The 25,904-nt window shown below is 39.8% G+C and overlaps 1 long non-coding RNA gene across 1 annotated transcript in view; it reads left to right on the top strand.

Moving 5' to 3' along the window:
• Positions 1–5,018, top strand: part of LOC130908561 (uncharacterized) — a 201,447-nt gene extending 196,429 nt beyond the window's left edge. Inside the window, exon 4 of the long non-coding RNA XR_009061614.1 lies at positions 4,920–5,018. This is a non-coding gene — a long non-coding RNA (uncharacterized LOC130908561). The remainder of the gene's footprint in view (positions 1–4,919) is intronic.
• The last annotated feature ends 20,886 nt before the right edge of the window (positions 5,019–25,904 follow it).

Below are 25,904 nucleotides of genomic sequence, written 5' to 3'. Positions count from 1 at the left end.
ATGTGTGGACACTGGTGCTCGGTAAACACTGCTACTTGTCCCTTTTCTCACATTCTCTGCCCGTTTTTTGCCTGCCAGTACGGAAGTCAGGGCCACCTTAGAGGGGCCATATCATGAATAATTATATATTATTGCAGGAATACAGTAGTATAGTAGTTTGCTAATCTGCTTGCAGCCTGCTTAGAGATTTTTGGATTCAAATCTCAGCTTTGTTCCGTGCACTGTAAAGCCTAAGTAATATGTTTACATAACTTAAACCTGTAAAACTGTTATAATTACTCATTCCAGAAAAGTAAACCTTACTAAAAAACTTTTTTTTTTGGGTGGTGTAAGAACATGTTGGTGCATTTTAAGTAGGGATGTCCCGATCCAGGTTTTTGCACTTCCGATCCGATACCGATATTGTTTTGCACTTCCGATCCGATACCGATACTGGCCGATACCGACCTATCTGAGCATGTGTTAAAGTTTAAAGTTATTTAGCCTCCTTACTTAGTTGTCAGACTCATGTTGAAAAAGGTTTTAGTACTCTTGATAACAACCAGCCAGCTGAATTAGGTGAGTTTGAATAACACACAAAGGTTGGTAACAAGAAACTGACCTGTTTATTCAGTGACAAACACAAAACATTATAAATAACAAACAGAAATGGCATAGTCAGTCAGTAAAACGTGCAAATAATATTGTAAACTGTCTTAAAAAAGCAAAACACACCAACAACCTCAGTGGAAAATCCCACAAATCCCCCAAGCTATTAGATGCTTTTAATGTTTCGTGCATTAGTTACAAAAATTGTATAAAAAGCCTCTCAGGTTTAAATAAACGACTACTTCAGTATCAAGTTAACATTTTAAAACAGTAAATAAAATACTCACGTCCCCATTCTGTATCAGCAGCTTTAAACTACATTCAATTCATTTAATTTTGCGAATCAACTGTTAAAGTTGTTAAAATTGCTCCCGTTATTCCATAATTTCCCTTCTGTCTACTTTCAACATGTGAAAGTTTTAAAACTGTTTTGAAGATAGATTCAAGTCAAGATTTTGCCGATTTCGGAGTATTTTAGATAAAAAGTTATTTAGGTTCGCTTGGAAGGTTCACAACAACCTATTAGGGAAATCTTCTGCTTTAAGATGGCGGCTGTTTACTAACGCATCTGGTTTTCAATACTTCAATGTTGCTAACGCAGTCGAGTCTGTCATTTTGCATCTAGTTCTATATACATATGATATCTATTATCTCGCGTAAAACGACGTTAACGTAGTTTGTAGCGGCTGTCAGCAGCAGTCAGGTATTCTTGTGTTTTATATCCAGCGGCGTGAGCTGAGCTAAAGCCGTGAGTTGAGCATTGGCATTACCCGGGTCAATGACAAGCATTATGTTTACTTTCGGGACGCAATGCGGTCAGTTTCTCATTGCGTCCCGAAGACCGCGCTGTGTATCAGTTCCGCTTTACTTGACATATTTCAATAATCGGAATTTGGATGTTTGTGAATCGTTCTTCCACTGCCGAATCGCTCAAGGATGTAGTGACGGCTGTGTTGGATGGTGCGTCTTTACTCACGTGAGATAATGGCTCGTCATCCAGAAGGAATTCTTCGGCAATGACTCTTGTTATTCCCTGGGCTTTGGGACTGTCGAGTGCCAGTTTGTCACGCATAGCAAAAGTTTCTGCCAGTGTTAGTTGCGTAGGACCTTTCTTTTTGTCTTCGGTTTTCTTAACATACTCCTCATTTTGTTTGTGGTGGTATTTCGCTAAATGCTTGATTAGGTTGGTTGTATTAAAACTTCTTACAGCTTTACCACTACGCTTGACTTTATTGCGGCATATGTTGCACTCTGCCTCTTCGTCTTTGTCGTCCTTTAAGGTGAAATGATCCCACACAGCTGACATTTTTACCGATAAAGTCTCTCGGTAAATTGGGAGACGGTAATGTAAATGTAGTGTGTTGCATGTGTGCCGTAAAATGCGGACCGGATTTTAGGGAAACCGAAGCAAAAACTGGAATGTATTATGTAAACCAGTGCGCTGGAAAACCCGGACCGGACTTTTTAAAAAACTGGATCGGAAGTCTGGATCGGAATTTTTACGTGGTCTGATCCGATACCGATGCGCATTTTTTTGCCCATATCGGCGTCCGATCCAAATATCGGATCGGGACATCTCTAATTTTAAGTCAGCCTTCTGGTGACATGCTTCTTTTTTTTCCCCTCAATAACTAAAATAAAAATAAAGCATTCAATTTATGAATTTGGAAGTAATACCTTTGAAAGTCTTGAATAAGTATTCAATTTTCATATCTGGGTCTTTAAAATTGATTATGTACCGTAAATTTTGGACTATAAGCCGCTACTTTTTTCCTTCATTTTAAATCCTGCGGCTTATAGTCCAGTGCGGCTTATTTGTTTATTTATTTGGGTTAATAGGTAACAATTTATTTGATGGCGGCGTCATAAGACTGTCATAATTATGACATGAATAAATGACATGTTATAAGAATTCAATGTTCATGACAGTGTAATAAGACTGTCATAAAACCGTCATAATTATGACATGAATAAATGACATCTGTTCATAAGCATTCATTAATGCTCATGACAGTGTCATGTCATAATTATGATTGTCTGATGACAGTCTTGTGGCGAAACTGTCAAATAAAGTTTTACCAAATACCATAACTAGCATTTAAAGAAAAAACTGGAACAGTAACTGAAGACATAACTAGCATAGAACATGAATAGAATCAATTCAATTTACCGTAATTTTCTGATTATAAGCCTCTACTTTTTTCTCTCATTTTGAATCCTGCGGTTTATAATCCAGTGCGGTTTATTTGCTGGTTTATTTGAGTAAATAGGTAACACTTTATTTTACGGCGGCGTCATAACAATGCCATAAGACCGTCATAATTATGACATGACACTATCATGGACATTAATGAATGCTAATGACAGATATCATTAAGTATCATTCAGCAAATTATGTCGCTATCTCCATTTATGTCCAGCTCGGGTCTTTTACATCCATTCTAATGTGAGATAATTTGCTGGATGACACAACATGACATTTGTCATAAGCATTTATCAATGCTCATGGCAGTGTCATGTCATAACTATGATGGTCTTATGACAGTTTTATGGTTCCACTGTCAAATAAAGTGTTACCAAATACCATAGGAAGCAATTAATTAAACAACTGGAACAGTAACTGAAGAAATAATTAGCACAGAACATGAATTTTGCTTGTTATTTACATCTGTAGCGCTGCAATGATGCTAGGGGGCATGTTGTACAACAACAGTGTTGACAGCAGGTGGCAGCAGAGGTTGACTGTCTCCCCCAAGGGAGCAGTAACGGCCAAATGAAGCTTCTTGAAGCAATTCATTTGGTTCATTTGGTCTTATGATGCCGCTGTCAAATAAAGTGTTACTGGTTAATATCCTTTGGTGTAAATATCCCATAATATAGTGAGGACAGCTGCGGTTTATAGTCAAGTGGGGCTTATGTATGAACAAATGCTGTTTTCGTGGCAAATTTGGCGGGTGGCGGCTTATAAACAGTGAGTTAGTAACTTATTTACATGTCACACTTCAAGTATATGAAGAATAAAGCACAGGTTTGGTGTCAAAAGAGTTCTTTTGATGTTTTATTTTCAACAACAGACAGTTCACACACGATACATCATTACTGATTGAGAGTGCCTCGGTGCTTTTATGATAACGTGAACATCAAGGCATCCAATGCAGTTTGGGAAATTCCATAGACGCCAGAAATCTGATTTGGCTTCCCACTGGCTGGTTGTAGGACACGGCGAACAAATCGGGTTGGAGGCCTTTGCAGACCTCGGATAAAACGCTGGACGCAGTGCTCGACGCCAGTTTGGAGCTAGCTGCTACAGCTAACTGGTTTCCACCCGAAGCTAGAACTCTCTATGTGGCATCAAAAGTTGGACAGACCGCCTCGAAACCGTTTTCTGTGTCGCCAGCGCCTTTATTCAATGTTTATAAGCTGAAGATCCACATTCAAGCGTTCCATCTTGCATTGTTTATTTTTTCTCCGTTAAATTAGACAAGAGGAAGTCAACAAGCATGCCCAAAAACCGTACAAACATAACGCCACACCCCTCTAGTGGCTTGGCGGTGAATTACAGAGCAACGCGTCACCTGGCTGGAGAACCATCGAATGCCAAATGACGCCGTAGTCGCCGCGCCGTCACCGCAACGCGGGAGCATAACTCAGGCTTAAGAGTCTAAGATGACGCTCGTCAAGCTAAGTGCTAATGCTAACGAGAACGCCTCTACTTGGCCTGTGGTCTGTGTCTTAAAAAGTCTTAAATTTAACTTGAGGAAACCTGTAGGAACCCTGTTGTTTGCAGCAGAGTCGATTGCTCTAAATCTGCAAGGGAAGCCCAGCTTCCCCTAAAATGTCCAAAAATACTGTAAGTGATCAAATGAATACTGCTGTGTAAACATGTCATTGACTAAAAATGTGCTACAACGCTCTCAACTTTTGTTCAGAATTAGCTTCTTATCACTGATCAAGATGCGGCTTGCTTTTCATTCATTCGCGCTGCTTCACCGTTCTTTAAACCATGCGGACGTGGTGCATCTCCAGAGTTGAGAGTGCATTGTTCCACTACAGAGAAACAAGACGACTCATTGGCTAAAGGCTGGGTTTATCCCGCCAACAGGACGCCGTGTGTCCCTGAGGGTCTATTGGTAGTGAGCGGGGCTCGAGTTCTCTGCATGATGCGAATCCGTGATCTTGTCGTATTAACATCCACAAGAGGCATTTTTCAATTTTCATTCCATTGTTCTGAGTTTAACCAGAAATTTTCATAATTATTCTAGCGACACTTGCTTTGTTAAAGACGACTTGCGCAAATCGAGCTTATTTCTGTCGTTTTGTTTCCATTGTAGCTGCTTATGTTTGGAGACTGGACTTCTGGTACTCTAGTTTCTTTCCCTACCGAGCAGCGGATGCAGCTGAGCCCCTTCACCGTAACAAAGCACTCACAGGTAGACACACTTTGGACTTCCCCTCATTGAAAAACCAGTATTTGCCACAGATTTGCAAATATTAGTCATATATAAACAATAATTCACATAATGACGTGTTCTGACTGGTGTCATCAGTTGGTGAATGAAAAGACTACAATACAGTACAAGTGAAAGCTCAATTGCCTTAGCACCCGTGTTATTGTTAAATAAAGTAAGTACAATTTAGGTCATATCTTAGCTAAACAAAATTCTAATATTTGAGTTATCTGTCGTCAAAACATTTGATTTAGTTTATTTATATTATCATTTCCACTTAAAGCATTTTAAAACTGTGGCAGATGTTGCTCTTCTAAACTCTGTGAAAAATGGTGTCTGAAAAGTGTAATGAACCTTTGGAATTGGTTCCCCTGTGTGAAATATGATACAGGTGGTTAAGCCACTGGGATCTCTTTCAACACATATTGATTTTGAACCTGTCTTCTCCATGACAAACGGTGTCAGTAGTTTAACACTGTGCAACTTAACATGTCAAGAGTCAGATTTTATGGATATATCGTTTATAAAGTATAGTTTGTTGCTGCCGACAAAGGCGTGCATGACTCCCTCAGTCTGCTACACGGTCACAAATAGCCAGATTACATAAGACAAGTCAAACAAACTGCTGTGTGAACGCTGCCCTGGGCTGATTTGCCGACAGGGGCGACACACTTGTTTCTACGGGTGACAACTCATGCAGCTACTGAAGCTCATCTCAAGCCCACACGAGAGCCTCACTTTCTGGAAGGTTATCAATTCAGTTCAATATTAGTCATCCGGGCGGGCGGCGGATTTCCTCATAAACTCGCCCGTCGCGTCTCCTTCCCATCAGTCTGTATTTCAACACTTGACACTATGATGAAAGACAATGAGAGAGGAAGTTTATGAAAATATTCTCACGTGTTGGATTATCCTGTGACGTGATAAGGAACTTTCAACAAACTGACGTAGATTTCTGTTGCTATGACACCATTAGGTACAGTAAATATATATTGCTGCTTCCAGGAGTTAAAAATCATTAGCTCAGCTTCCACTAGTAGAATGAATGTAAAATATTTTCAGAATACTGAGATAGGCTTATTTAACTATACAGTGGTACCTCTACATACGAATTTAATTAGTTCCAGGACTTGTATGTTCAAATGGTCATATGTCAAGTGGGATTCTCCCATATGAATACATAATAATTTGATTAATTCGTTCCACAGCCCAAAAACCTACGCCAAATCCTTAATAAATACTTCAGGTACAATTACAAATAGCAATTACATATAGCAAAACAAATAAATTAAAAATACAATTTGGAATAATAATATTATTAATTAGGGCCATCCCACATGATTATTTTTCTCCCGATTAGTCTGCAGACTTTTTTTTAACAATTAGTAAAAGTATTCGATCGAACACCAGCAGAGTAGATAAATAAATGTCACGTATCACTGGAGTGAAGTACATGAAAAAAACTTAATGATGAACGTTTATATGACGCTATAATTGAGTATTAGGAACAAATAATTTTAAAAGGACGAGACTAAAGTCGTACTATTGCTACGAGAAAATTATCACTTAGGGGTAATATTCCTGTGAGCCGCTACGCACTTTACATACATGTAGCTTAGCTGGTAGCTACGACGAAGCATTAGTATAAATTCATCTATTGATTATAATTTGATGGTTATGAAGCAACATAATAAGGATTTCCTTATTTGAAAAATCGATTCTGAAACACAAGATGCTTTCAATATTGTTGATTTTAACGGATGTGGCAACGTGCTACGTAAAGTACGTAGCTGCTTATTCAGCTACATTAGCCCCTAATAATCCGTCGTACGGCCCACATAAAGGCAACTTCAATAAAATATGTTGTTATATGGGCTTACGATCTGCCAGTTTGTTGTCTCCTGTCGTCTTCCAAAATTATACCTGGGTGACATTGTTTTAGGTGTTCGTTCACGGCCGACGTGCTACCGTGGTATGCAAACTCGGCATTGCAGGGACTACGCACGACAGTGACAGCCTCCTTTGTTTCGTGAAAATAAATTCATGCTTTGGCCACTCTGGTCTGCTTTTTGGGCTTTGTGCCGCTTTCCCCGCTTGCATCCCGAGTGTCTGCCATTCTCAACTTTCCATGCATCTACCGTATTTTTCGGAGTCGCACCTGTGTATAAGTCGCACCAGCCCAAAAAATGCGCAGTGAAGAGAGAAAAAAAAAAACCATAAGTCGCACCGGAGTATATGTCACATTTTGGGGGGAAATTTACTTGATTAAAATCCAACACATAGAACCGATATGTCATCTTGAAAGGCAATTTAGAATAGAAATTCAATAGAGAACAACATGCTGAATAAGTGTACAGTATGATATTGTTACATGATGCATGAACAACAAAATGCGCACATGGCCGGTATGTTAACGTAACGTAGCTATTAAGAGTTATTCAGGCAACTATAGCATAAAGAACATGCTAACAAGTTTACCAAACCATCAGTGTCACTCCAAAACACCTCAATAACATGTGAAATAATAGAATAATGTGTTAATAATTTCACACATAAGTTGCTCCAGTGTATAAGTCGCACCCCCAGCCAAACTATGAAAAAAAAAAAAAACTGCGACTTATAGTCCAAAAAATACGGTATATGTATATTTTTAAATTGGCCTTTAACCGTCAACGGTATATTGCGCTCATCGATGCATTTACGTCATTGACAACGTCGACTAGTCGGGACGGCTTTAATAATAATGTAACGAATAGGGTTCTAATGTGGCTGCTGTGTTTTGCATGCTGCACCTGAACACACCGTGCGACTGTCAAGAGATTGAGAGAGGTGTGGCAGAGATTTTACATTCTCTTTCCAGGTTCTGTTGTTGTTGGCATCGGCTACAGCGAACAGTATCCGTGTTGTGTTGCCAAAGTTCTGAAATAAATGATTAAAAACCTGACGAAGCTGGCAACTTCCTTGTTGATGTTACAATAATAATAATAATGAGAGTCGTCCTCGAGATTGTGGACATATTCCAGCTTGATTGTCAAGCCAGTTCACTAACGTGCAGACAACGCTCATATTTTTCTATCATTTCCTTATTAAATTCAATGGTAATTTTTTTCCTTTCTTCACCACCCGCACTAACCTTCTTGAGATCCATGTTGATTTCTCTCGAAAGAAAATCCGCCGCGCGTCTGTCTTGCGGGAAAACAATGAAATTGCGATGCTGTCATAAATCGTATTTCGAGCATGTTGTCATAATGTCGGGACAAATGATGGGTCAAACTTTACGTCGGATGCCGAAAGGATCATATGTTAATGCGATCGTATTTCGAGGTACCACTGTAATTAGTTTGTTAAAACTCAACCCTATTGCCTTTCTACAGTACAATGATAATATTTGTAGCTGTATTTTTATCAGTACTTGCCCCAGCAGTTGCTTACAGCCGAGCACTTCCTGTGCTTCAGTGGGCTCTCACATTTCTTTGAAAGCACGTGTGTAGCATGTAAACATTTCAACCAGGAAGTGCAAGGAAGAGGTGGGGGGAGGACGGGAAAAAAATTGATGAGCGGTTTCACTTTTGTCTTTTACTCACACGGGCTCATATTCCTTCTTGCACTGCGCTCCACTATGTCTTTCAGGAATGTGATGTAGCCATAAAGAATGCCCATGCTGTTGTATTGATTTCAGAGCAATGCAGGAAGTCCTCAAGTGCTATAAATATAATAATACAGACCATATTCATTCAACAGACTTCCCAAATGTGGCTTTTGCTCGTTTAATTCTGGATTCTGAAACGTACACAAAGTGGTGCAAATCATTTTTGGATCTCTCCATTGGTTTCCTTTTGGGTTGAGGTCTGGAGACCTTTTGGCTTGGGGTGGTGTTCTTTGGCTCATACTTACATTTTTTTCATCTTCCAAGCTTAACTTTGGTTTCATCTGCCCACAGCACTTGGTTGGGAGCTCACTAGCAAACTTTCAAGGGTTTACATGCGCTTTGTACTGTGTGAGATTCGAGTGTTTCTGTTTTCTTAGCAACTGAGGCCCCAATTGCTTTCAGATCATTAACACGTTACTGTCGTGTACTTTGAGGTCAATTCTCATCTTCTCTCCATGAGGCAGTTTGCTCACAAAGCACAGAAACTTTGAAAGTGTTGAATGTTTTCTATAGACAAGTTTACTGAGCGAAATATGGGTGGCGCCAGCTTGGAAAATGTCTGCTCCGAACTTCCGGTTTACAAAGAACAACATAAATTGTGGTTAAAGTAAGCAGTGTGTTGACAAAGTTAAAACTGCAAAATCAAACCAGAGGAACCCACGGAATCTCCAAAAATGGATTCAGCACGACGTAGATGAGACTCCGAGACGTTCTGTGCTGTGCATGAAGTCTTACTGTATCACTTCGTTGATCATTCGTGGACAAAATTATAACAAACCGGTCAGCCTGTGTTGATGTGAGGTGTAGATTGATACGCCAGCCACTTGAGTGACCAAAATGAGGTGACATTATAAATAATATTAGATTTGCCGAATGCAGAAGAGCTGACACGGATTTGTTGTTACAAGGAAATACTACAAGGTATGTATATATAAACAAAAATAATATGTCATTATTTTTATTGCAGATATTGATCACAATAAAACATTTAGTCATGCTTCCATTTCTTGTTTTGTTTAAAAGATGGGTGAATTCCCAAAACAGGTCAATAAATCACAATTCATAAAATAGTTTTTAAAAATGAGAATGTGATATCAGACAGCAGAGCTCCGGAGCCTCGCCAAACATTCACCCGACATGACGTCCTCCAGGCGGGTTTTTCTCCCGCTGTCCTCGGTAATTCCAACTGCAATAGCGTATTTTAAAGTTGCTGCAGTTAAAAAGCTCGTAGTTGGATCTCAGGATCGAGCTGACGGTCCGCCGCGAGGCGAGCCACTGTCTGTGTTATAGAACCTTGTTATATTTATTGCACCTGACCAGCAACAGATTTATCCAACACTTGGAGTGCAACAAAAATAAACAGTAAACAATATAATAAAATAACATTTAGCAATAAACAATATAAAGTGAGTTTAATCAATTAAATCTAACTCTCACAACCTGAGACAACTGGTCAAGTAGACATAGCCTACTGTACTTCAAGTATTTTGACTTGAAATAGTTTCAAAGGACAAATTTTCCTCTGAATGGTCTGCCATCATATCCCTCTGCATATGTTTTGCGTGTGTGTGTTTGCCGCACTCGCTGTTCCGGTTTGTATGTGAAAACACCGGCTCTGATTGGCTTACCATGACACATGACTCAGCCAATCACAATCACTTCCATCGCATCTATCCAGGTGGTGCATTCAGGTAGCCTCGTCCCCCTATTCCTCCCGTCACCCTCAAAGCGTCTGCCGTCCTCAAGATGGAAGCAGCATTCTTGCGGGCTGACAGTGGGGGATGGGAACAAGGCTAGCATTCAGGTGTAGCAAACATAGAAACGTTAGCCAGCTTTGGAAAGCATTGTCTCATTGAATGAGCAGGGACAAACAGCCTGGAGTCATAAGAAGTACGTGCTGTAATATTCTGATACAGAATTATCCGAGGCACCCTAAAGTGCACACTGCGCCAATATTTTTCTCACATGATGCGGGAGTGAGTTAGAGACACGGACTGCCGAGAGCCGTACGTTTGTGTTAATGTTGAAGTTATATGTGCTATTAAAGAAACAGAGTGCCAGCACGTCCTGTGTGGTATATCTTATTTAAGAAAAAGCACAAAACAAAACACATGCGCTATTCTCGAACCTGAACGCACACCAAGTCTTGGATGACAAATAAACAGAGCAGAGTAGACTCGCTACGGCTGGTAGTTTCTTCAATTTATTCAGAGTAAGTAACGCACCGCTTTTGACCGCCAGTAACGCTAACGGCGTTGCAACGGCAGAAAAAATAATTAGTTAGATTACCCCGTTACTGAAAAAAATAACGTCGTTATTTAACGGCGTTATTTATAACGGCGTTATTCCCAACACTGGTTGTGAGGCACATCAACTTGTCTTCCCTTGCCTAACAGTGTTTTCCACCTGTAAACAAACGAGCAAAAAACTTGCATTTATGCGTGGACATAATTGTGCCATCCAACACGTACTATTAGCAACAGGCTAGCAACAGACACAGTAGTTGTAGTAATTAATATTAAATATCATAATTACAATCATCATCGTAATAACAATATCAAAGGCAACAATTCATTTCATGCGCAAGATTTTAGCTTTAGAATTTTTTGAGCTCCGGACACATGAAAATGCAGGGATAGGAAGAACATACCTTCCATAACACAGTGGCAACATGGCTACAAAAACACCTAGTCTTTGTTGTGGCATGACCTTGGTTCCACATCTGCTTTCATTAACATGGTGTCCTCCCCTGTCGTGATGATGGCAGATGGATACAGTATTTCCAATTGTTTTTTTAAGGGATTTTGATGAGTAATATTACTCCAGCTCCACTGTCGTTTTGGATGGAGAAATTCTAAAATAGAAGTTGCGAGCAGACATGCGGAAGTAAAGCGGAAGTATAAGATCTGGAGATTCCACTACATGATATTTAGAGGTGTGCGAAATTTCTGATTCTTAGATTATTCGCGATTCGACCGTGGAAGATTCGAGAACGATTCACAAACATCCAAATTCCGATTATTGAAATATGTCAAGTAAAGCGGAAGTAAAACACACTCAGCGCGCCCCGCAGTCTTCGGGACGCAATGAGGAACGGAGCGAGAGTAGCTAAACATCATGCTTGTCATTACCCGGCCCCTCGGGTAATGCCAATGCTCAACTCACCGCTCTAGCTTAATTCATGCCGCGAGATAAAAAAAAAACCAACAACATACCTGACTGCTGCCGAAAGTTGCTACAAAGTACGTCCATAGTACATAATGTTAAGGTAAATATCATATTTATATAGGACTACATGCAAAATAGACTCGTTGGCGATAGCAGCACATGTAGAGAAAGCTAGATGCGGGCGTTAGTAAACGGCCGCCATCTTACAGCAGTAGACTTCCCTGCAAGGCTGTTGTAGTGAACCTTCCAAGTGAACCTAATTAACTTTTTATCTAAAATACTCCTAAATCAGTAAAATATTGACTTGAATCTATCTTTAAAATAGTTTTAAAACTTTCACATGTCGAAAGTAGACAAAAGGGAAATTATGAAATAACAGGAGCAATTTTAACAACTTTAACGGTTGATTGACAACATTAAATTAATTGAATGTAGTTTAAAGCTGCTGATACAGAATGGGGATTTGAGTATATTATTTATTGTTTTTAACTGTTAACTTGATAGTGAAATAGTCGTTTATTTAAGCCTGCGAGGCTTTTTTTTTTTTTTTTCCTATTTACAGTTTTTGTAACTAATGTACAAAACATTAGCAGCTAATAGCGGGGGGGGGGGGGGGGGGGGGTGTCATCAATAATCGATTTATAATCGAATCGTAGCCTCTGAATCGTAATCGAATTGTTAGGTGCCCAAAGATTCCCACTTCTAATGATATTAATATGCCGCATCCTCCTCGTTGTCTTGGAAGTATGTTTTCCATCAATATTTATAATGTATATCGATAAATTTTCTCTTGATTGGAATAATGTTTAGCGACGTCGCGCCTGTTACGGCAAAATCAATTTCGCATCTGAAGAGTAATCAGTTAATCAATCACACGTCGGCAGGAAGTCAATGTACTGGTTAGCGCAAAACAAAAATATTTTCCAGCTCTTGTGTATAAATGACGTCATTTGGCTCAGATAACAACACATTTTCACCAAATGCAATGGATTCTGATGATTAACCTTGTGCGATTTTGCAATGATTTTATCCATAAGCACAAAGGTGCCTTTAGCTCTTGATGCTTTGAGTGTGGTCATTCTTTTTGATGGTCTATTAAGCAATCAATAATATTGTGTCAGAGGGAAGTCTATAGCGCATCACGGCGTATGAATAAAACATAGAACAAATGTCCTGGGAGAAGCAATCTAGAATGCATTAGCTCAGACAACCTTGTGATGTTGCCAAGTCCAAAAAACAAAAATACACACACAAAAACTGGCAGCTCGTTGTAGCCCTTTAAGCCAAATGCACAAAGTACAGAAAACACACACGTACAGTATGCAGTAAGCAGAGAGGGCGACTCGGACATAGTGCTTGTTTGTTAGCCGATGAATGGGAGCTTTGAGTCCGGAGCGTTTCTTGTCTCCAAGGAATGGCGACAACGGCGGCGCAAGTCGGACAATTTATGAGCCGCGCCTGTCTCCGCGGCCAGCCGCGATATCTGGACGTGGCCGCAGTCCGACAAACGGCGTTCCTGTCGGGGATGGAGCAGAGGACCACAATCGCAAAACTTAGGTCTAAATCTGTCTAATAATCTTAGATCCACCACTTTTACCTTTGAGGTTCTTATGGCAGTTTTTTTATTTACAACTTTTGTGGGTTATATAGTGACCTTTTTTTAGCCAGTGCAACTCTTTTTTAAGTTTAAGTTTTAGGGTCTTTTATTTAATTTTTTTTTATAGTGCCATTTAGACGTAACAGCCCCATTCAGACTTATATCCTGGTAAATTCCTGTGTAAGGTGATACGAGATTTACGCATGTCATGGCTTTCAGACATGGGAAGATGTCCCGTGAATTACCTGGGTTGAACACTTTCAGATTTGTCCCGAGTCAACGCTCTCTGTGCGGGGAGGGCGGCTGGCGCGATTTTATCACCCCGACATTTTGTCATTTTAGGTCCGCATCGGCCACAAAATAAACCACACATTTCCAAAGAGGGACGATGGACTGTCTCTTCCTCTGCTGTACGATCCATTTGCAATTTAATTATGTTATGTTTCCAGTTGAATTTAGCTAATTCTAGTTTGCCATGTTGATAATTGCAATGGTTGTTTCTCACTTTTTGTCTCACGATCAGCCAGCCATGATATTTACGTCATTAGCCTTGGCGCTGTGACCCGGGAATTCAACTACTGCTTTCACACATGCCACGTCACGGGTAAGTCCCGGATATTATACTAGTAGGATGCTACCCGGTAAATGTCCGCATCATCTCCGTGTCAGTTGACCCGGGAGATTGCTTTCACACACAAGGGTTACCCGTTTAATCCCAAGAATTAGCCGGAGTTCAGATATGTGTGAGAGGGGCTAAGCAGAGGGGACTTATATGCTAAAGTTTGCCCTTTAGCCTAGCTTTGCTAGCATAATAGCTAAAATTGCTTTGGATACTTGATGAGAAATCTATAATTTTAGCAATTAACATTTTTAAATGATTCAATTCAATTAATTTTGACACGTTATGATCAACCACACTGAACGTACTTCATAAAACAGCAACATTTATTTTTTTACCTCCTTTAAAAATTGCTTACCACAGTTGAATTTCCACAAAAAAAATAAAAAATGTGATTTTTTTCTTAAAGGGACACTAACACAACTAAACTAAAGAGTTGTCCACAACGACAAAATCATAACAATTATTTTGTTTTGTTTTTTCCTGCTTATATTACTGTAATTTCCGGACTATAAGGCACACCTGACTATAAGCCGCCACCCACCAAATTTGACACGAAAACGGCATTCGTTTGTAGATAAGCCGCACTAGACTATAAACCGCAGCTGTCCTCACTGTATTATGGGATATTTACACCTAAAGATATTAACCGGTAACATTTTATTTGACAGCGGCATCATAAGACTGTCATAATTATCGCTGTAACTGTCACGGACATTAATGAATTCTTATGACAGATGTCATTAAGTGTCATCCAGCAAATTATCTCACTTCTGAATGGATGTAAAAGATCTGAGCTGGACATATGTGGAGTTGGTGACAAAATTTGCTGGATGACACTTAACGACATCTGTAATAAGAATTCATTAATATCAATGACAGTGTCATGTCATAATTATGACAGTCTTAATACGCCGCTGTCAAATAAAGCGTTACCTATTAACTTAAATACATCAACAAATAAGCCGCAGGATTCAAAATGAGGGAAAAAAGCTATTAGTTATTTAGTAGTTATTTTATATACTGGATTTGAATGAAACACACTGGGGACACAGCAAAATTCCATAACATCCTTTTAGCAGAAATAAATTAAATGAAAATTAAATGAAATAGAATTTATGAGCCTGTGCCCTTGAATTTATTATAGACAGCAATTGATAATACACACACACAAAAATAATAAGTTGAATGAGTTTTTAATCAAACTTTAGTGAAAATACAGCTTGATTTGTACTATAGGGTCACAAATGTCAACCTACATAATATGACCGTTTTACTGTTGTCTTATAAACTGTGCATCTTGTGGGAAATTTACAAAGTGTTTTTTCTCAGTATTATGGTAAACTATGCATCTTTTGGAGGGGCTTTACAGTTGTCATATTTTAACTCTTGAACTTGATGTGGGATTTACAATAATTTCATTTTACTTGTTCAACAGGAGGAGTTTATTATATATTTTGGGGGGGTATCGAGTAATGTCCTATTTTAAACTATTTTTATGAGACTTTTGAATGAATGATTGTCTTATTTCAACCTGTGTAACTTTTATGGGACTTTTAGTGGTCTTATTTTAAGATATGCAATAAATTTATGATGTCGTATTTTAACCCCCGCACCTTTTGGGGCTTTACAATAGTTGACCTACCCAATTTTGAGGGGATTTATGATAGTTGATATATAAACTACAAAACTTTACTGGAGGTGTAGTTTGGCCATTGCAACCTTTTAAGGTTTTTGCAGCAGACTTTTTTTGTAACGTGCAGCTTTTTGGAAGATTTACGCTTATGTTTGAGATTTCAAAACTGATATACAGTTGTCTTACCTTTAAAATATTTGTGGAATTTCTGAAAAATTTAAGAGGGGATGTATGAATTCTGGATTTTATCTTCTGCAACTGTTATTGTAGTTATTTTAATGGGCAGTCGATGAAGGCAGATTCTTTGGTGTCTAACAGCTCCTCTGTGTACTGATTTGCTGCTTGCCTTAGAGAAGAAAAGAAAGAGTGAATCTTTTATCTACTTTTTTTCTGTTCCCTTTTTTCTTCTGGGTTAAATCCATGTCCTTTGAGTGAGCTCATCACATCCCAATATTTCTCCGTTGTACCTTCTGTCAAAGCAGTCATTACTCCTGGTTATAAAAGGTTCAGATTTGTTAGTACATCATTACATCACTGATTTTTAAGCGATCTTATCGTGTACTTTCATGATGCCTGCACTTTAAAAATGGCATAAATGCAACGGGTGTTCACGTTTCAAGACTGAAAGTCATCGTATTGTGATACAAATCCTTCTACTCATCAAGTGTTTTATTTCTTCTGTCTGAGACCCTCATGCCACGATGAACTCTGCATTGAAACACAATGCCGTGGCCCTCCATCACAGTCATGTCTGGGGCTACAGGTGACCAGCTGTCTGCCTGTGTTGCGCTATCCTCCGGGACAGCTGGAGCCATCAATCACAACCTCCCTCCTCCTTTCTACTTCCACTATCCTTGAAACAAGTCGTGTTCGTCTGGCCGCTCTGACCGCAACAGCATCAGGCTGCCTCATCTGGTCCTGCGTCACTCCTCCAGGCAGGGAGGGGGCGGGTGGTGGGGGGAGAGACTGTTCTGGACTCCTACCAACCACAGATGTTGTCACGAATTTAAGCTTTGATAATGTGGCTAAGAAGATGGTAGAGAGCTGTAAACAAGGAAAACATACACACATAAGAAAATAAGTATTTGAACACCCTGCTATTTTACATGTTCTCCCACTTAAAAATCATGGAGGGGTCAGAAATTTTCATCCTAGGTGCATGTCCACTTTGAGAAAAGAAAAAGAAAAATTCAGAAATCAAAATGTATGATTTTTTTTTAACAATTTATTTGTGTGATACAGCTGCAAATAAGTATTTCAACACCTGAGAAAAGGAATGTTAATATTTGGTACAGTAGCCTTTGTTTGTAATTACAGAGGTCAAACATTTCCTGTAGTTTTTCATCAGGTTTGCGCACACTGCAGGAGGGGTCTTGGCCCACCCATCAATCAGGTTTCTAGGCTGTAGCTGAGAAACAAAGAGTTTGAGCTTCCTCCAAAGGTTTTCTATTGGGTATAGGTCTTGAGACCGGGTAGGCCATGTTAGAACCTTGTTATGCTTCTTACGGAGGCACTCCTTGGTTTTCCTAGTTGTGTTTTTCGAGTCCTTGTCATGTCGAAAAACCCAGGCACGACCCATCTTCAATGCTTTGACTTAGGGAAGGAGGTTGTTCCCCAAAATCTCAGAATATAAGGCCCCAGTCATCCTCTCTTTGATACAGTGGACTCGTCCTGACCCATGCGCAGAAAAAAAACCCCAAAGCATGATGCCACCAGCCCCATGCTTCACAGTAGGGATGGTGTTCTTGACATAGTACTCATCATTCTTTTCCTCCAACACGGTTAGTGGAATTATGACCAAAAAAGTTCTATTTTACTCTCATCCGACCACAAAACTTGCTCCTATGACTCCTCTGCATTATCCAAATGGTCATAGGCAAACTTTAGACGAGCCTTGACATATGCTGGTTTAAGCAGAGAACCTTCCGTGCCATGCATGATTTCAAACCTTGACGTCTTAGTGTACCATAATTTCCCGAATATAAGGCACACCCGTGTATAATGCGCACCCCAAATTTACTTGTAAAATCTAGGGGAAATTATTGTACCCGTTTATAACGCACACCCTAATTTTAGCACCAATAAATAGAAGAATACAAGAAAACAGAGCTCGTGTACGGATACAGACATGTCATTTCACTGACTGGTGAAACACAGCACAAGCATAGCACATTGGTAGTTCAAAACGTTACCATAAACTGACAATATTTACGGTACAAATATGATTTGACAACTTCTCGAGCTTACCAGAAAACAAAACAGATGTCACTTTTAAAGGCTGCTGTATAACTTGCTCGTTTCATCATGATGAATAAATGTTTCTTCCATGGATTGGTACGGTAAAATGAAAGTGAGAACGTTTAAGTCGGAAATCCGTGAGAGCTCATCGCTGTCAACACGACAGTAACAATAGGAACTATTGTTATTTGGGTTTGAGTTTCCCGACGGACAGATATAGTTGACGGACACACACAGGAAGTGTGTTGTTACGTTTGTTATGGTCCGAGTTTCGGAGCTGCAATAAACGTTGACTCAAATGAGTTCAAGAAACTGAATTCTGTGCTTTATGAAGAGTGAAAAAAGCAGAATTTAACACAGACGAAATCATTCGGCCGATTAGAGTGAAGTATTACCGAAACAAAATGGTGACGTCACGTACCGTAATCGTCTGCAACGGGTCACCGCATACGTTTCTTCAACACAACGTGGCCGTGTCAATTAAAAAAATTTGGTTCTTATATGTATGTAATATATACATTTTTCTGTCTCCGTTCATGTACCCGTTTATAATGCGCACCATAATTTTAAAGTTGATTTTGGGGGAAGAAAGTGCGCGTTATATTCGGGAAATTACAGTATATCCAACAGCAACCTAGGAAACGGTGGTCCCAGTTCTGTTCATGTTATTGACCAACTACTGTCATGTAGTTCTGGGCTGATTCCTCACCTTTTTTAGGATCATTGAGATCCCACGAGGTGATATCTTACATGGGGCTTCACTCCGATTGAGACTGACCGTCATGTTTAGCTTCTTCCATTTTCTAATTATTGCTCCAACAGTGGATCTTTTTTGACCTAGCTGCTTGGCAATTGCTCAGTAGCCCTTTCCAGTCTTGTGGAAGTGAACAATTTTGTCTTTTGACTGCTCTTTGGTCTTGACCATGTTGCAAGTTTGAGTCTTAGGGTGAATCCCATTTCATCCCTTGGCCCTCCCCCTTACCCCTTCCCCCTACCACTTGGCCCTTCAAACGGAGCAATAAGGGGTAGGGGCTTGAAACGTTAGCCCTACGAATTGGGACACCCCTTCACACTCACGTACGTCATAAGTCCATTCCGCCAGTTATGACGTCATCAAAAAGCGACAGAACCAAACAGACACGCCTACATCAGTTATCACAACTTAAAACTGTTAAAATAGTTAAATTAGGGATAAACAGAGCTACTTACATTTGTGTACTTCTTTCCTTGGCTCCGCCATTTTGGAAATGATTCTCGGGGTAATCGCTTTGCACCCTGGGAAATTTCGCGTAACCCTCCGTTTGGAGTGAGGGTAGTCATGGCCCTCCGTTTGGAGGGGTGGAAAGCCCTCCCCCTTACCCCTACCCCTGCACATTAGCGTGAATTGGGACAGCCCTACCCCTACACGTGAACGCGCAAAACGGAGGGGAAGGGGTAAGGGGTAGGGCCAAGGGGTGAAATGGGATTCACCCTTACTGATTGTATGGGGTGGACAGGTGTCTTTATGCTTTAATTGACCTCAAACAAATACATCTGACTAAGGATAATACAGGGAGTGGACTTTTAATAGGTGAACTAACAGGTCTCTCTGGGTCAGAATTCTAGCTGATAGACAGGTGTTCAAATTAGTGCTGCAACGATTAATCGATTAAATCGGGTATTCGATTATAAAAAAAATATTCGAATTAAATTTTGTTGCTTTAACTATTCGTTTAATTAAAGTGGGTCCGTAATGGTTTATTTTGAAAGTGTTTGCATTTAGTTGTATTGATTAGAGTGGATACACTGCCCTTCGGTCTGCCTCTTTTCACATGGCTTAATCCAACTGCTCCCTGTTAAGACCAACGTAAGCTAATGTTTTTTAACACATTCATAATTTAGTTTATAGGTATGTTTGGCCCTTCTTTGTGGGAATACGTGTCTAAACCATTTGTTAAAAGCATTGTAAAAAAAAAAAAAAAAAAAAAGTTTGCATTTCATAGCATTTAAGCTAGCTAACTTTTTCTATGTAAGTTAGCCAATTGTTCTTTTGTTGTACATAGATCCTCATTAAAAAAAAAAAAAAAAGATTTATAATGTTTGAGGCTCAGCTCAGGTATTTTAATTTTTCATGTTCCTTATCCGATTACTCGATTATTCGAACTAACTAGTCATTGATTAATCGACTACTGAAATATTCGATAGCTGCAGCCCTAGTTCAAATACTTATTTGCAGGTGTATCACACAAATAAATTGTTAAAAAAATCTTGCACTGTGATTTCTGGATTTTTCTTTTTAGATTATCTCTCTCACTGTGGACATGCACCTACAATGAAAATTTCAGAGATGAATGATTTATAAGTGGGAGAACTTGCAAAACAGCAGGGTATTAAAATACTTAGTTTCTTCACTGTATATGTAAATAGTACGAATATACTAATAAAGCTAAAGCTTTAACTTAGACAGCACAAATAAATGCACCTTATGAGCACCTCAATCCTTGTGACCGACCGATTCCTCGCAATGTTTTGTTTCCCTGAAGCAAAACTGTTGTGATTTCCAGATTACACTTGTTGTATTTCACTTGAGTGCCCCAATACTCACATTATGAATAGTTTTACGACGTCGTAAAATGATAACATAGCCGCAGCGTGACACGTGTATTCAATGGCCGCAGATGGAACACATTGAAGACCATTATTGTGCTCCTCCGAGGGGCCTGTGGGGGCGGAGGTTGTATTCCACTGTGAACTCTTTGGCACACTTTTAAAAGAGAAGGGGGTCTTAATGTATGCAAGCCTGTCTTGGTGGCTTTTTGGCAGCCCTTCCCCCTCTCCTGTCAATATCCACCCTACACACAACTCCTTTTCTCATAAGTCGTATAAGGGTGGATCAACGTGTGAGTTGCAATGTTGCCTGGAACTTCTTCCTTGTTTATTAAAAAAAAAAAAAAAGTGCTGACAGGCGACTTCAGAGGCTGACATGAAACGGGGCTCCAGTTCTCTGCTTCCTGTTTATCTCGGGAGGACTTGGCCAAGGACACCTCAACAAACAAACCGATGCGGAGAACTCACAGCGGGGATGCAAGAAGCCTGTTTGCCTGTTGTCCAAACAACATTGCTGCACATGTGCAGGGCTGCTATAATTAGATTTGAATGCGGAACCGATAATCCGCATGTCTGGATGCTCTGTTCAGACAGAGAGCTAATTGTTAACATTGGTGATTATTTTCTGGAGAGATGTCGTCAGTGATGGATGTGACTGCGGGTTTTCATGCGTGGCTCATTGTTGTGTCTTTAAGAGCGGAGGGAGAGTAGGGGAAGCTGGACGGGTGGAGTCTGTCTGAACGCTCAGACTTGCCGTCTCTTTGCCGAGCACAACGCCTTGGACGTAGCAAACAAGCTACTGGCGACCCCTCAATACACAACTGAGTGCACAAACAAGGGACATTAATCTCACTAATCGGGCCTAGTTTGAGTATTTTAACCTTTTTTGGGCTATAGCCAGCTCAGGCCCGATTGTCAAAGATATTTGTAAGTGAGTGCTGGGTGTGTAAAACGTGATTTTTTTATTTTTTTTTTGCCTCGATCTACTCTGAAACCAGTCAGGGCGGACAACTGTAAATGTTCCACCTGTTTATTACGCTTATGACAGTAAATCCACGTGTGCAGTTAGTTGAGTTCGGTAAAGTCATAGTTTATGACAAAATATGAAAGAGAAAGGTTACAGTTAGTTGAGCTCCACGTGAGTTATCAGGTTTTGACGTTGGAGACTTTTGTTTTGTCTCCAGGTACATTTCCGGAATAACGAGGAGTAAGAGTGCTTGGTTTCTGTTTTGGAGACAAAAAATGTTGCAATGTGGATTCCAGGGGTGTAGTGAGGACTTGCACTTTGTAGAGAACAATGTTCGTAGGGGTCCTTGAAATCCATGAAAATGCTTGGTTTTTTCTGTCGCGTCTTCAAGTTTCGAAAAATGTTTGAATTTTGCGTAGTCCTTAAAAATGCTTGGAAGTGTTTCTCAGCACCTTGTCTAAAACTACAAATTAAACGACAAAACTTAACTCTCAACTACAAAATTAGAAATAAATTTGTTCTCTCGCTGCTATAGACAAGTTTCCTGAGCAGAACATTCGCAGCGCCACCTTGGAAAATTTCTGCTGCGAACTTCCGGTTTAGACAAAATATCAAGAGTTGCGGTTAAAGTTAGCAGTGTGTTGACAAAGTCAAAATCAAATCAAAGGAACCCTCTGATTCTCCAAAAATGGATTCAGCACAACGTATACAAGGGTCTGGGACTTTCTGTGCTGAGCGTGGCTGTGCAAACTCCTGGAAGCGGCTAAATGTATAGTTTGAAGGGGAATGTTTTTATCATCGACCAGCGACAAAACGCCACTGCGGAAGTACCCCGCCATACCCTTACATCGGAAACCAGCAGCAGACAATATTTCAAGAACGTGGATCATTCTCTAAACTTAAAGACTAAACCTAAAAGATTATATGTTTGTTCTTATCCCTTCGTTGATAAGAAACCCACTGAAGAACATCCTTTCCCGGAACTTTGATTGTGTCGTTGTAGTAGCAGCTACAGCAGCAGCAGTAGTTGTAGTAAAAATTATTAAACTTCATAATTACAATCATCATCATAATATCAATAGTAGAGGTGTGCGAAATTTCCGATTCTTAGATTATTCGCGATTCGGCCGTGGAAGATTCGAGAACGATTCACAAACATCCAAATTCCGATTATTGAAATATGTCAAGTAAAGCGGAAGTAAAACACTCAGCGAGCCGCGCGGTCTTCGGGACGCAATGAGGAATGGAGCGAGAGTAGCTAAACATAGCTAAACATCATGCTTGTGCCTGGTAATGACAATGCTCAACTCACGGCTCTAGCTCAACTCATGCCGCGAGATAAAAAAAACAACATCAACATACCTGACTGCTGCGACAGCTGCTACAAAGTACGTCCACATAATGTTACGGTAGACATCATATTTATATAGGACTAGATGCAATATAGTCTCGGTGGCGTTAGCAGCACATCTACAGAAAGCTAGATGTGGGCGTTAGTAAACGGCCGCCATCTTAAAGTAGTAGACTTCCCTGCAAGGCTGTTGTAGCGAACCTTCCAAGCGAACCTAATTAACTTTTTATCTAAAATACTCCTAAATCGGTAAAATATTGACTTGAATCTATCTTTAAAATAGTTTTAAAACTTTCACATGTCGAAAGTAGACAGAAAGGAAATTATGGAATAACGGGAGCAATTTTAACAACTTTAACGGTTGAGTCACAACATTAAATTAATTGAATGTTGTTTACAGCTGCTGATAGAGAATGAGGATTTGAGTATTGTTTTTAACTGTTAACTTGATACTGAAATAGTCGTTTATTTAAGGCTTTTTTTTTTTTTTTTGGTAACTAATGTACAAAACATTAAAAGCAGCTAATAATAATAATCGATTTATAATCGAATCGTAGCCTCTGAATCGTAATCGTAATCGAATCGTTAGGTGCCCAAAGATTCCCACCTCTAATCAATAGCTCAGGCAACAAGTCATTTCATGCGCCAGATTTTAGGTTTTGTCTTTTCGGAGAACATACCTTCCATAATACAGCGACACCATGACTACAAGATCGCCCGGGACCCTCGATACATGTACAGCCTGCAGTTTCGACTTCTCACTCCTTTGTTACCAGCACCCATCCTTTGTATTACAGAGCATTGAGGCACTGGCTTGGTTCCACATCCGCCTTCATTTTGACAAAATTCCCGTGTTCGTGTATGAGGACACATCCAACTTTGTGGCTATGCAGGTACTGGAATGCCTCAGAACTTTTCAGGTTTTCGGATGGTGTTTCCATCCACTGCCATAGAGTCAATAAAATATGATAATATTTTACTTGTGGTCTACCTCGACCATTTCTTTAAGTTGTCTTCCCATGTCGAAATCGCAGAATGATGCCGTATTTCCAAATAATGTTTTTTCAGGGTTTTTAGTGAGTGATGCGACTCCAGCGCCATTGCTGTCAATGTTAAATAACGTGAAGACGGAAGTCGTGACCAGAAATCAGAAAGTAGAGCGTCACATTGTCGCTCCCATACAGTGCATTTGAGTCCATGCATGAGTAGTTAGGATTTTAATCAAACTAACAGCATACAACTAGAATATTTAAATGCATGCATGTGCATTTGCTGTGGTTTAGTACGATACTTTTATCGTACGACTGGTTCATTTTTTTTCATGACCGCCACACCCCCTCTGCCCCTCTCACCGTTTAATCCGGCCAGGAGTAGGGTGACCACCTGTCCGGGTTTAGGACAGACATTCAGCCTTTTCAGTGATATGTCCGGCGTCCGGAACAACCCATTAGCTGGACGCTATTTGTCCGGCTTTTAAAGAAAATGGGCCGTGGTTCAGTTTATGTGACGCAATTCAGCCCCACAGTTGTCACAAGTGGTCTATGAATGGCAATGAGAGGCTTCAGATAAAATCGTTCAATATCATTGGTTCAATAATATGTGACAAGACTTCACGCGTAGCTATCTGACGACATCATTTGGTCGCCGAGATTTTACAACAGTGCTAGCAAACAAGCCTAAACGGCGGACATATTTTGACATTGAATGGACGAAAGAGCACGATTTTCTCAGTTGAGACTCGTTCCACAGTTCCTGCACGCTTTGCGGTGAGACGTAGACGTGAGCAGCAGGGGTAAAGCGGCCGTAGAACGTCACGAGGAGAACGCGAAACATAAAAGAATGAGGCGAGCAGCAGGTGCGTCGACATTGAAAACATTTTTTCAAGAACCATCATCGCTTCCGGATAACAAAATGCAGCTGTAAAGATGTTCCTCTCATAAAGGGTTTACTTCTTTTGGGCAGTTCAATGCTCACATTGTTTTTACACAAAAATCTTCTTAAGTATTTTGTTTGATACAATTGTTCCTTGTTAATACCGTTTCAGAGTAAGATTTGTTCCGGCACTGTACACTAAATAGTCGAAAAAGGTTTGACTTTTTATTGGTATTTTTTACTATTTAGTTACACAAATATGATCTATAGACTGTCCTGACGAAAATACACCACAAATCTAATGTATTTTATTTTTTAAATAAGTCCTCCATTTTGACCTTATGAGAGTGGTCCCCCTAGCCGGGAGCCACTTCGCTCGGCTATGTCACCGCTAGGACTCGGCCTAGTCGCCTGACTCTCAATCGATGAGAAAACAGCCACTTATTTTAAGGAGTAGGACAGTGTAAAGAGTGAGAACGGAATAGTTTTTCATTGTTGTTGTGAACTACAGTTCCACATAAACGTACATCGAGATATCATTTACAGGCATGAAAATGGGTCAGGGGTTAAAAAGGTGAGAAGGGTGTGGACTGTGGAGGAAATATGTTGCGGTACACTGTACAACTAGGGCTGTCCCAAACGAGCAATTTTCTCCCGATTAGTCAGAAGACTATTTTTACGATTAGTCGACAAATCAAATAACCCCACCCCCTTTTTTTTTTTTTTTTTTTTTAATACTAATTTAGCAATGAAATTTTTGATTACTCTTATTATTTCACAAAAACATTTTGGAACATTTAAATTCTTTATTAAAGTACAAATAAACACGGATATAACAACAGTAAATCACAAATAAACAATGAGGTCAAATGCTGATAGCATTAACTAGTGCAAAAGAATCGGATGTAAACAGATTCAGAACACTGTAAACAGATTCAGAACACTGACTTCGCCTTTATATATATATATATATATATATATATTTTTTTTTTTTTTTTTTTTACTTGCATACCATTTGCAGCCACTACTGACTGTCATGGTTGCCCAACTTTCCATCATTCATTTGGCCAGAGCAGGAGAGGTTCTTTTTCTTAATACGCCTAATTGAACACAACGCAGAACATACTATATACCATTTGCTGTCACCATTGACAGTCATGGTTGCTCAACTTCCCATCATGCATT

The sequence above is a fragment of the Corythoichthys intestinalis genome, chromosome 20 (genome assembly GCF_030265065.1).
Source record: "Corythoichthys intestinalis isolate RoL2023-P3 chromosome 20, ASM3026506v1, whole genome shotgun sequence".
Classification (NCBI taxonomy): Eukaryota; Metazoa; Chordata; class Actinopteri; order Syngnathiformes; family Syngnathidae; genus Corythoichthys; species Corythoichthys intestinalis.
This window is presented reverse-complemented; position numbering and strand designations above follow the sequence as displayed.